The sequence below is a fragment of the Bos indicus genome, chromosome X (assembly GCF_029378745.1).
Source record: "Bos indicus isolate NIAB-ARS_2022 breed Sahiwal x Tharparkar chromosome X, NIAB-ARS_B.indTharparkar_mat_pri_1.0, whole genome shotgun sequence".
Taxonomy (NCBI): Eukaryota; Metazoa; Chordata; class Mammalia; order Artiodactyla; family Bovidae; genus Bos; species Bos indicus.
This window is the reverse complement of record NC_091789.1, coordinates 127,141,358-127,154,690: the sequence shown is the minus strand read 5'-3', so window position 1 is coordinate 127,154,690 and position 13,333 is coordinate 127,141,358.

The window sequence follows — 13,333 nt, the reverse complement described above, 5'->3', positions numbered from 1 at the left end:
GGAGAGTGAATATGAGAATAGATCAGTATGTGGGAACTGTCCCTGGGTTTCATTTTCCTAGGATCCTACTGAGAGCTAGCTCTGTCCAGAAACTAGTATTTTGTTTAGCTCCAGTTCTTTCCACCATTACAGCATCCTCTCCTCTCCTGACCCCAGAATTCCCCAGTGTGTCCTCCTTCCAGCTCTGGAACCTGACCTCCTGCTGACTAGTTCTTCTCTGCAGCCTCTTCTGAGGGCTGCACTCTGCTCAGTGGAGTTGACAGTCCATATCTTCTGCTATCCCTGCCCCCCTACCCCCCACCTTATAGCATCGCAACTCCCTGGATATCACTTCCTTTATCATGGATGTGTACCATCTTTATTTTCCTATTTATGTGGTAATTTGGAGATCTTTATTTCTCTAACTGTCTCTCTGTATCACTGTCTCTGTCTTTGTCTCTCTCTTTTCATTATTTTTCAAATATTGTCTGTTTTAATAGATGGTTTAAATAGCTTCTGAGTACATTTATGTATCACTTGTTTATACATTTATTGCTGTGTATCAAGTTTGCAAGTAGGAATTTCTATATTTTGTGAATCAAAGTGGGACATTTTCATTCTTATTTTTTGATTTGGAATGGGTAACATGACATTGGAATAGGTGTTACTTTAGAAAAGTAAAGTATGTCGGTAGAAAAATTGTTGGGATCAAGAAATAGAGCAAAATAAAGTAAAAGATTGTCACTTCCTGTCTTCCTTATCTTTAGTCTGTTGTACAGTAAAAATTAAATGATACATACCTGCATTTGTTTAGCTTAGCTAAGAATTTAGGAGAAATTAAATCTTAATAAATTAGATACTATGCTCCTGGGCTCATTTATTCCCTTAACACCAATTGGGCATCTGCTCTTTGGAATACACTGTGTTATTTCTGGGTGCTAGGATCTGTGTGTCTAACAGCCATCATCTTACAATAAAGATGGTAAGATATTATGGTAAACCAGAGGGCAATTAAAAAGAGAGTGAGGGAGTTGAGGTCTAGATAAATGCAATGAAGTGGAAGCTAAGTTTAAATGCTCCAAGCTACGTCCACTTGGGAAATTGCAAGCTCTTCAGACTAAAGTTTAAGTTTAGTTATGTCCTGGGGAGTTTAGTGGGAGTGAGGAACAAAGGCCAGCTCTGTGCAAGATGTATCTCAGAATGGAGAGACTTAAGCTTGGAGCACAATGACACCTTTATCACTGGATATATTGACACCTTTATCATTATGTAATTCCCTTCTTAATCCCTGATACCTTTCTATGCTCTGAACTCTGCTCTGTCTGTAATTAGTACAGCCACTCCCACTTTATTTTGATTACTGTTACCAAGGTATATCCTTCTCTGTTCCTTTACTTTAATCTGTGCGTCTTTGTATTTAAAGTGGGTTTCTTTCTTTAAACAACATATTGTTGGGGTTTGGTTTTGGGTCCACACTGATAATCTCTGCCTTTTAATTGGTGATTTTAGACTGTTGATATGCAAAGTAATTATTGATGTGATTGGGTTAATATCTACCATATTTGTTACTGTTTTGTATTTGTGGCCTTTTTTTTCCCCTCTTGTTTTTGTTTTATACTCTTTTTGCTCTGTTTGTGGTTTTTAGGCTAATTAGCTTGATTGGGGGTATCATTTCACAATATACATATATATCAATATCACATTTCATACCTTAAATATATATAATGTTTATTGGTCATTCATATTAATACCTCAGTAAAACTGGAAAAAATTAGTTGAGCTTTTATGGGATTCCAATTTCTATACTTTAGCATATCAATTATTTTTAAAAAATTATTTTCAGTGGTGGCCCTAATGTTTGTAATACACATTTACACCTAATTCAAGATCACTTTGCAATAACCCTCTATTATTTTACGTATAGTGCAAGTAGCTCATAATCACAGAGTAGTCCTAATTATATCCTCCTGTCCCTTGATTATTTCTCTTATTCATTTTGCTTGTACATAGGCCATAATTGGACTTCCCAGGTAGCACTAGTGGTAAAGAACCCACCTGCCAATGCAGGTTAGATGTAAGATGCAGGTTCGATCCCTGGGTCGGGAAGATCCCCTGGAGAAGGGCACAGCAATCCACTCCAGTATTCTTGACTGGAGAATCCCATGGACAGAGGAGACTGGCAGGCTACAGTCTATAGGGTCTTACAGAGTCGGACATGAGTGAAGCAACTTAGCACACATGCAGGCCATAATCATCTAAAACATTGTTGTAATTATTGTTTTGAACAAACTGATACCTGTTAGATCAATTATGAATGAGAAAAATATGTTTTCTTTCACTTCCATTTATTCTACCTCTAATTCTCTTCTCTTTAGAAGGATTCAATATCATTTTCCTTCTTTTTGAAAAATTTCCTTTATTTCTTACAAGGTCGATCTACTAGTAACAAGTCTCTTCAATTTTTGTTTGTCTGGAAAAGTCTCTATTTGTTCTTCCCTTTTGAGGGATAATTTTGCAGGATAGAGAATTCCTATATATTTTCCTCTCAACACTTAAATGTTGAGAGGAAAAAATACTCCCCTTTTTTCTGATGTGTATGGTTTCTGAGGAATAGTCAAACATAACTCTTATCTTTGCTCTTCTACAGATAGGCTGTTTTTCCTCTGGCTTCTTTTAAAATTTATCTTTATCTTTGATTTTCTGCAGTTTGATGTGTGGGTTTTTTTTTGTTTGTTTGTTTGTTTTTGTTTTTTTGACACCATCAAGTGGTTCTCTAATTCTCAGCAGACAGTGACTGGGTGTCCTACAAATATAACTCAATTCTGACACTGTCTACCTGGAGAATGCATCACAGACCCCAGGTTAAAGGTTCAGTCCTACAAGACTGACTCTACTTCAAATGCCAGTCACAGGTCCCAAGTAGCTACTTGTCCTTCTGACCTACTGGCTACAAAGTTCACAAGCGATTCACAGTCCTACACTCCTCTTAAACTGGACTGGATGGCTATGTGGAATTGGAATTATTTCCCTTGTCCCATATAGAAGGATAGAGAAGGCTAGAGCTAGGTATTTTATTTCTCCCAAGCCAGTCTGGCTCTGATAAAACTTCAATAGATTAGGCTCTGATAATATAATTTCTCCTGAGGGCAGGTTTTGTTAAGGACAGAGTGTTCTGGCATATGTCAGCTGATTACTTTTTCCTCTACCTGCAGGAAGCCCAAAGGGATTTTTTTTAGTCTTAACTGTGAGAATCTGGTAACACTCCTGGATGTAAAATTCACAAAATGTAAAGAATTTTTAACTCTCAGACTTTTCCACAATGAGCTTCCTAGAAATTTCTCAATTATAGTTTAGATTTTCCTACCCTGGCACTGGTTCCCATTGAGGTTTCTGTTTTTTAAATTCTGATTCTCTGTATTGACCTGACAGCCCTTCCAATTAGAGGGGCAGCAGTTTTCTCTGTGGTCTCACCTCTCTGGCTGATGTAAAAAGATTTATTGATTTTTTTCAGCTTTTTATTTGTTGTCAGGATGGAATGACAACTTCTAAGTGACTCACATGCCAGAGAGGAAACTGTAACTTTATTATTTCAATTATTCTTTCTGCCCCTTTCTCTACTCTGAGACTTATTTTACATATGATTTCATAACTGATGATGTTCCACAAGTCTCTTAGGCATTTCTCATTTTCCTTATGTATTTTACTTTCTGTTCCTCAGATTATATAATCTCAATTGACCTGTCTTCTGGTGAGTCTTTCTTTGGCCTGCCCGAATCCCCTACTGAATCCCTCTAATGTATTTTTTATTTCTGTTACTGTACTTTTCAACTCCAGAATTTCTATTTTGTTCATTTTAATAATTTTAAAAACTTGGTTGCTGGTCTTCATTTGGGGAAACAGAATTCTTAGTTTCCTTTAGTTCTTTGTACATGGTTTCCCTTACCTCTTTCATAATATTTAAATGGCTGATTTAAGGTCTTTGTTTACTAAGTTCAATATCTGGGCTTCCTCTTGTACAGTTTCTATTAATCTCCTTTTTCTCTACTTTTTTTCATTGCATCAGTTCAGTTCAGTTCAGTCACTCAGTCGTGTCTGACTCTTTGCGACCCCATGAATCGCAGCACGCCAGGCCTCCCTGTCCATCACCAACTCCCGGAGTTCACCCAGACACACGGCCATCGGCTCAATGATGCCATCCAGCCATCTCATCCTCTGTCGTCCCCTTCTCCTCCTGCCCCCAATCCCTCCCAGCATCAAAGTTTTTTCCAATGATACCTCATGGTTTTTTCTTGAAAACAATACATTTTGAGTATTATAATGTGTTAACTTTGAAATCAAATTCTTCCCCCATTCACGGCTTATTTTTGCTTCTTCTTATGGTTTCTGTTTGTTTGCTTCATTAATTTTCTGAACTCACTTTTTAAGATATGTGTTCTTTGTAATGAGTGGTCACTGACTCTGTTCAATTAGTTGATTGATCAGCTAGTGACTTGACAGAAATTTCTTAATGCCTGAAATAAAAAATATAAATCACCTCCATTCTTTGCAGATGGGCGATATGTGTTTGTGTTGGAGCATGCCTTCTACAATCAGTTGGGCAGTCTGCAACTTTGCTTATACTTTTGCTTGCACAGAGTCTAACTGTGAGCCTTAGGTAAGAGACTAGGGCCTTCCAGGTATATTTTTTTAGCATTAGCTAGTTCTGGGCATTCATATGATACTCCAGATTCTCAGAAATATATAGTAGCTTTAGAAAGCTCCTTTCCCCCAAAGCATCTCATTCTTTACCTTTCTTGCCATGCCTTTTGGTTTGTCTGTGATTTGTTCCAACTATTATCTTTCAGGCCTCAGTGGCTTATACCCTTAGCTCTAAATATTTCTGATAAACATTTTGCAGTAAAATGCCTCTTCCCTGGGAGAGTTTAGAAAAATAAAGGAGTCCTTTGAACGCATCCTTCAGGGAGCCATTGGATAGGCCAAAACAACCACAATTCCCTCCGAACAGGCCACTTTGCCCTCTCTAAAATAAGGAACCCATATCTGGAAAATTGGCTCCCTTCCTTAAGGACAGTACTCATTGGAGGAGCCAGGTAAGAGGTAGGTGAAAATTCCATGAAGTTTGCTTATCAAGATTCAGGCTCCCCCTTTTTCTTCTAATCAATGACTTTATCTTTCTTTTTTAAATTGAAGTATAGTTGATCTACAATATTGCTCAATGTTGTGGTTTCTGCTGTATAGCAAAATGATGCAATTATACATATATATATATATATATATATACACACATTTTTTTCCATTATGGTTTATTATAGGATATTGGATATAGTTCCTTGTGCTACAATGGTAGGACCTTGTTGTTTATCTATTTTATATATAGTAGTGTGTATCTGCTAACCCCCAAATACTAATTTACCCCTCACCTACCCCTATCCCATTTGGTAACCATAAGTTTGTTTTCTGTGTCTGTGAGTTTGTTTTCATTTTGTAAATAACCTCATTTGTGTCATATTTTGCCCTTCCTGACATTCAACGTGGGATAGCTCCTCTAAGCCCTCCTGTGCCCGCGCAGCCACCACTCCCTGGACATGGGGTTGGTCCTCAGAAAACGAAAATCATGGCATCTGGTCCCATCACTTCATGGGAAATAGATGGGGAAACAGTGGAAACAGTGTCAGACTTTATTTTTGGGGGCTCCAAAATCACTGCAGATGGTGACTGCAGCCATGAAATTAAAAGATGCTTACTCCTTGGAAGGAAAGTTATGTCCAACCTAGATAGCATATTCAAAAGCAGAGACATTACTTTGCCAACAAAGGTCCGTCTAGTCAAGGCTATGGTTTTTCCTGTGGTCATGTTTGGATATGAGAGTTGGACTGTGAAGAAGGGTGAGCGCCGAAGAATTGATGCTTTTGAACTGTGGTGTTGGAGAAGACTCTTGAGAGTCCCTTGGACTGCAGGGAGCTCTAACTAGTCCATTCTGAAGGAGATAAGCCCTGGGATTTCTTTGGAAGGAATGATGCTAAAGCTGAAACTCCAGTACTTTAGCCACCTCATGCGAAGAGTTGACTCATTGGAAGACTCTGGTGCTGGGAGGGATTGGGGCAGGAGGAGAAGGGGATGACAGAGGATGAGATGGCTGGATGGCATCACTGACTGGATGGATGTGAGTCTGAGTGAACTCTGGTAGTTGGTGATGGACAGGGAGGCCTGGCGTGCTGCGATTCATGGGGTCGCAAAGAGTCGGACACGACTGAGCAACTGAACTGAACTGTGTCATATTTTAGATTCCATATGTAAGTGATATTATATGGTAATTGTCTCTCTTTCTAACTTATTTCAATAAGTATGATAATGTCTAGGCCATCCATGTTGCTACAAATGGCATTATTCATTCTTTTTTTAAAGATTATATAATTCCCTTCTTAATATTGTAAATTGGATCCACAGTTGCATAGCCTAAAGAATGATGAAATCATTAATTTTCCTTGGAAGACTTTGGATACACTGATAGTGTGACCACAGACAGGTTGTGTAAATAAACTAACACATCCACAATGTCACATGCATAATAATTACAAAACAAATATGTTAAAATAATAATTTCAAAAAATTGAAATATATCAACTATTTTGGCATTCTGGGCTTATGCATGCAGGTCAGATAATAAAACAGTAATACTCATTCTTACAAAGATGCATACAGTGAATACTGACAGGAGATCCTTGAGAATTAATATGTACAATTGCTTCCACTGCATGAAAAGAAATTGTAAAAATTGAAATTTAACTCATAATGCTAAAATACTGCATGGGTCCAAGGCACCTGCTATCCATGAATACTGATCTTAAGGTAATATTTGGAAATTTAGAAGTTTGTCATATAAGTATTATAGAGATAATGTACATTACAGCAACTTAAAAAAAATAAAAAACTTTAATGTGACTATTTCATGATATGGTCCAATTATGTATAAAATTTCTTCTAGAGAACCAAAGAAGGTTTTTGGAACAATATGTACAACAGAAGCTAAAATTTCCTCCTTTGCTTGCCAGTCATGTGACTATACTTATTAAATAGTCTTTCAAACACTCCAAATACTTTAGTTTTTACAAATGGAGTTATTCATTTTGCAAAGATGAGATACTCATTTCTTGATTTTCTGTTTGTCTAGAATAAAGTATTTGTCATGAGGGGAGGAGGATTCTTAAACTGCAGCAAACTAAGTAAATTTCTTAACAAAATCTTTAAAATAAAATGCCACACTATTCTTTGCAAGATAAAAGTACTGTATTATATAACTTATTTTTGTCAAACCATACCAAACACAGAGCACAAATTTATGTAGATTAAAATGATTATACTTACCTATAACAGAGGGACAATTTTAATCCTAGTACCACCTCATACCAGTCAGAATGGCTATCATTAAAATGACTACAAATAGCAAATGCTGGAAAGAGTGTGGAGAAAAGGGAACCAACCCTCCTACACTGTTGGTAGGAATATAAGTTGGTACAGTCACTATGGAAAACAGTATAGAGTTTCTTCAGAAAACTAAGAATAGAATTACCATATAATCCAGCAGTCTCACTCCTGGGACTATACCAGGACAAAACTATAATTCTGAGAGATATATACACCCCTATGTTTGTAGCAGCACTATTCACAATAGCTAAAACATGGAAACAACTTAAATGCCCATCAACAAGGGAATAGATAAAGAAAAAGTGGTACACATATGCAATGGAATACTACTCAGTCATAAAAAATAAAAGTAAAAAAAATTTAAAATAAGGTAAAAAAAGCCAAAAAATAACAGTAACTGGAAAACTCACAGTAAAGGGGTTGGGGAGGGTCCAGAGGGGTTCCTGAATCTAATTAGGGGAATCTTTCAGATCCATGACCTAACCTGGCTAATATCCAGAGCCTCCTCAATGTACTCCTAACAAGGAAGAAAAAGCCATGGTCTTTTAAAAAACCCGAGATGAAGCAGAGAAAGAGAACAGAACAGAAACAATGCACATGGTGCTATTTTCAGACGGGGAATCAAGGGCTCCCAGATAATGGACCCAATTGGGACCACCGAGACAGAGGAGAAGGGAGTGGAAACAGAGGCTGGCCCATTATATAATTATGATAATTATGATCCTAAACAGAATCCAGGAAGCAGAAAAGAAACCCAGCAAGTGGAATAAGATAAAAGAAATTTATCAGAGCCAACAAAAAACCCTTTGGCATTCCTAGAGCCTCAGGGGATGCCTCTGAATCTATGCTATTGATGATTGAGTCCTTGGAAGGAAGACAATCCTGAGGTGCTATTTCTCATTTCCCAAAGTGCTTCAGCATTAGGCATAAATTTCAGAAAGTGGAAATAGAACCAGATAGCCCTACTTTTCACCTGGTCAAGGTTGCCTACCAGGTATTTAATGAACAAGATATAGAGGAGGAAGTGGAGAAAGAAATGGCAACCCACTCCAGTATTCTTGCCTGGAGAATCCCAGGGACAGAGGAGCCTGGTGGGCTGCCGTCTATGGGGTTGCACAGAGTCAGACACAACTGAAGCGACTTAGAAGCAGCAGCAGCAGAGGAGAAAAAGTCAGAGGGTAAAAAGGCCTAGAGACCCACCTACTGGCTATTGCTCTCTGATGTCAGTCAGCATGAGAATTTGGACTAACTGCCCATGGAGACTCTCTTCTCTGGTGAGTGACCCCAGGCCCCATGGAAAGATAGAAAGCCAAGGAAACTGGGACCCAATAAGTGCACCATAGTTAAACAGGAAGGGCATTGGAAAAGAGACTGCCTGAAGGGGGATAGAAATTGCATATCCCAGTCACTACCCTGGAAGGCAGGTTGTCCAAGTAGAAAAAGGATGACAGGGCCTAAGCAGGCACTCCAGCTGACCCTGAGGAGCCCTGACTGACTTCAGATAGAGTGGGGAAGGCTGTTGAATTCTTAGTCAACACCAGTGCCACTTACTCAGTTCTGAACACCAGATCATGCAAACTCAATTCACAAGAGTTGTAAAATTATGAGAGTATCAGGGAAGGCCCAAGAATGGATATTCACAGAATCATTTGAATATCCATTGGGTAAACACACACTTATCCATTCCTTTCTGTGTGTCCCTGAATGCTCTATACCCTACTAGGAAGAGAGATCTTATACAGATTGGGGAGCTACTATCCACCTAATGGCGGACAAATTGGAGTCTGGGATCCCCTTAGTAAAAGGGCGTAAGATCACAGTGTTAATGGCTGAGAGTATACCTCCCCGGACAGAGCAAGTTGATCTTTCCAGAATTATCCTGAGGTATGGGCCCAGGGATGGGTGGAACAAACTGTAGGAGCCAGTGCCATGATAGTCCGTCTAAAACCTAGACATACATGTCCCAGTAGAAAACAGTATCCTCTTCTTCAGGAGGCCTTGTTGGGCATAGCCCCTGTTATACAGGGCCTAAGTGACCAGGGCCATATTAGACCATGACAATCAGCCTGTAATACCTCCATTCTCCCTATATTTACAAGTGACAAGTGTTAGTCACTCAGTTGTGTCTGACTCTTTGTCGCCCCATGGACTATAGCCCACCAGGCTCCTCTGTCCATGGGATTCTCCAGGCAAGAATATTGGAGTGGGTTGCCATTCCCTTTTCCAGGGGATCTTCCTGACCCAGGGATCAAACCCAGGTCTCCATCACAGGCAGATCTGTTACCATCTGAGCCACCAGGGAAGCCTCCATTCTCCCTATAAAGATATCCAATAAGGAATACTGGATGGTACAGGGCCTCAGGGCAGTCAGTGAAACCACTGAGGAGGTACATCCAGTAGTCCCTAATACCTGTACCTTGGTGGCTACTCTATTGTCCACCAGGACTTGGTATTCTGTACTGGATTTAAAAGATGACTTCTTTTGTATTCCACCAGCTCTCGAGTCACAAGAAATTTTTTCTCTTGAGTGGCAGGATCTAAAAGTACCACAAAAACATACTAGAGACTGAGAATGGATCAAGTTGGCAGAGTAGAATATGGAGCTCACCTTCCCCCACAAACACATCAAAAATACATCTACATGTGGAACAATTCTCACATAAAACTAACCAGAAACTGGCAGAAGAACTTCTATACAACCAAAGATTATAGGCAAGAAATATTTCCACATAACCAGGTAGGACAGAAAAAAAGTATAGGGTCAGGACGTCCCTCCCTGGAAGGATCTGAAAGGAAAAGAAGAGGACCCTCAACACGGGAGGCAAGTGTGTGAAGCCACAAACTGGACATCCTATGCAGAGGAGACAAGCCCCTTTGATGGCTGGGAAATTTACTGGGATAGGTAGAAAGTCGGGAGAAGCCTAGATTCTTCTCACAAAGAGTTTACACATGCTAGCTTGCTAACAATCAGCAGAGAGCAAATAGGACCTAATTAAACTTCAAAGGTTTGCACAGCAGAGGAAACCATCAACAAAATGTAAAGACAGCATACAGAATGAGAGAAAAATATTAGATTGGCCAAAGGTTCATTCAGGAATTCCTTCCCATCTTACGAAAAATCCAAACGAACTTTTTGTTCAACTCAATATTTGCAAATGAAGCAACTGACAAAGGCTTAATTTTCATAATATACAAAGAGCTCATACAAATCAATATCAATAAAACAACCCAATCAAAAAATGGGAGAAGGCCTAAACAGACATTTCCCCAAGAAGACATACAGATGGCCAACAGGCACACGAAAAGATGTTCAACATTGTTAATTATTAGAGAAATGCAAATAAAAAAATGAGATTTCACCTTGTACCATTCAGAATGGCTATAATAAAAAAAAAATCTACAAATAATAAATGCTGCAGATGGTGTGGAGAAAAGGGAACCTTCCTACACTGTTGGTAAGAATATAAATTGGTGCAGCCACCATGGAAAATGGTATGCAGATTCCTTTAAAATCTGAAAATAAAGCTACCATACAATCCAGCAATTCCATTCCCATGTATATATCTGGAAAAACAAACATTTTAATTTGAAAAGATGCATGCACCCCAATGTTCATATCAGTTCATTTCAGTTCAGTCACTCAGTCCTGTCCGACTCTTTGCGACCCTATGAATTGCATCACCCCAGGCCTCCCTGTCCATCACCAACTCCCTGAGTTCACTCAAACTCATGTCCATTGAGTTGGTGATGCCATCCAGTCATCTCATCCTCTGTTGTCCCATTCTCCGCCAGCAATCCCTCCCAGCATCAGGGTCTTTTCCAATGTGTCAACTTTTCGCATGAGGTGGCCAAAGTATTGGAGTTTCAGCTTTAGCATCATTCCTTCCAATGAACACCCAGGACTGATCTCCTGTAGGATGGACTGGTTGGATCTCCTTGCAGTCGAAGGGACTCTCAAGATTCTTCTCCAACACCACAGTTCAAAGGTATCAATTCTTCAGCACTCGGCTTTCTTCACAGTCCAACTCTCACATCCATACATGACCACTGGAAAAACCATAGCCTTGACTAGACGGACCTTTGTTGGCAAAGTAATTTCTCTGCTTTTCAATATGCTATCTAGGTTGGTCATAGCTTTTCTTCCAAGGAGCGAGCGTGTTTTAATTTCATGGCTGCAGTCACCATCTGCAGTGATTTTGGAGCCCCGAAAAATAAAGTCTGACACTGTTTCCACTGTTTCCCCATCTATTTCCCATGAAGTGATGGGACCAGGTGCCATGGTCTTAGTTTTCTGAATGTTGAGCTTTAAGCCAACTTTTTCACTCTCCTCTTTCACTATCATCAAGAGGCTTTTTAGTTCCTCTTCACTTTCTCCCATAAGGGTGGTGTCATCTGCATATCTGAGGTTATTGATAATTCTCCCAGCAATCTTGATTCCAGCTTGTGCTTCAGCACTATTTCAATAGCCAAGACATGGAAACAATCCAAGTGTCCCTCAACAGATGATTGAATTAAGAAGATACACACACACACACACACACACACACACACACATACAATGGAATATAACTCAGCTATAAAAAAATAAAATATTGTCATTTGCAGTAAAATAAATGGATCTAGGGAATATCTAGCTCAGGCAATAAGTCAGAGAAAAACAAATACTATATGATATCACTTATATGTGTACTCTAAAAAATTAATATAAATGAATGTATGTACAAAATAGCTGTTGACTTATAGAAAACAAATTTAAGGTTACCAAAGGGGTCGGGGGAGGAACAAATGAGGAATATGGGATCTATACATACAAATTATTAGACATAAAACAGATGAACAATAAGGAGTTATATATACATTAATAACACAAGGAATATTACCTAATATCTTATAATCCTCTATAATGGAACATAATCTGCAAAGAAAGCCCCAAGTTACTTTGCTGTACAACTGAAACCAACACAATATTGCAAATCAACTCTATTTCAATTAACAACAACAACAAAAAATCCCCCAAAAGGGAATTCTCTGGTGATCCAGTGGTTAGGACTCCATGCTGTCACAGCCGAGGGCCTGGGTTCAATCCTTGATTGGGGAACTAAGATCCCATAAGGCACATGGCAAAGCCAAAATGAACAAACAAACAAAAAACAATACTGCTGGATGGTCCTGCTCCCAATCTCCAAAGGGGAAGAAAAAAAACTGCCCCATCATTTCTGGGGAAACTTTAGCTGAAGACCTTAAAGAAATCTCCTCTGGTATGTAGAGGATATTCTAGCCACGAGCCCTATGATGGGCATCTGGTCCCACCACTTCATATAAATTGATGGGGAAACAGTGGATGAATTTATTTTTCTGGGCTCCAGAATCACTGCAGATGGTGATTGCAGCCATGAAATTGAAAGACACTTACTCCTTGGAAGGAAAGTTATGACCAACCTAGACAGCATATTGAAAAGCAGAGACATTAGTTTGTCAACAAAGGTCTATCTAGTCAAGGCTATGGTTTTTCCAGTGGTCAGATATGGATGTGAGAGTTGGACTACAAAGAAAGCTGAGTGCCGAAGAATTGATGCCTTTGAACTGTGGTGTTGGAGAAGAGTCTTGAGAGTCCCTTGGACTGCAAGGAGATCCAACCAGTCTATCCTAGAGGAGATCAGTCCTGGGTGTTCATTGGAAGGACTGATGGTGAAGCTGAAACTCCAATTCTCTGGCCAACTGATGCGAAGAGCTGACTCATTGGAAAAAAACCCTGATGCTGGGAAAGATTGAGGGCAGGCGGAGAAGGGGATGATAGAGGATAAGATGGTTGGATGGCATCACCGACTCAATGGACATGGGTTTGGGTGGACTCCGGGTGTTAGTGATGGACAGGGAGGCCTGGCGCGCTGTGGTTCATGGGGTCGCAGAGAGTCAGACACGACTGAGA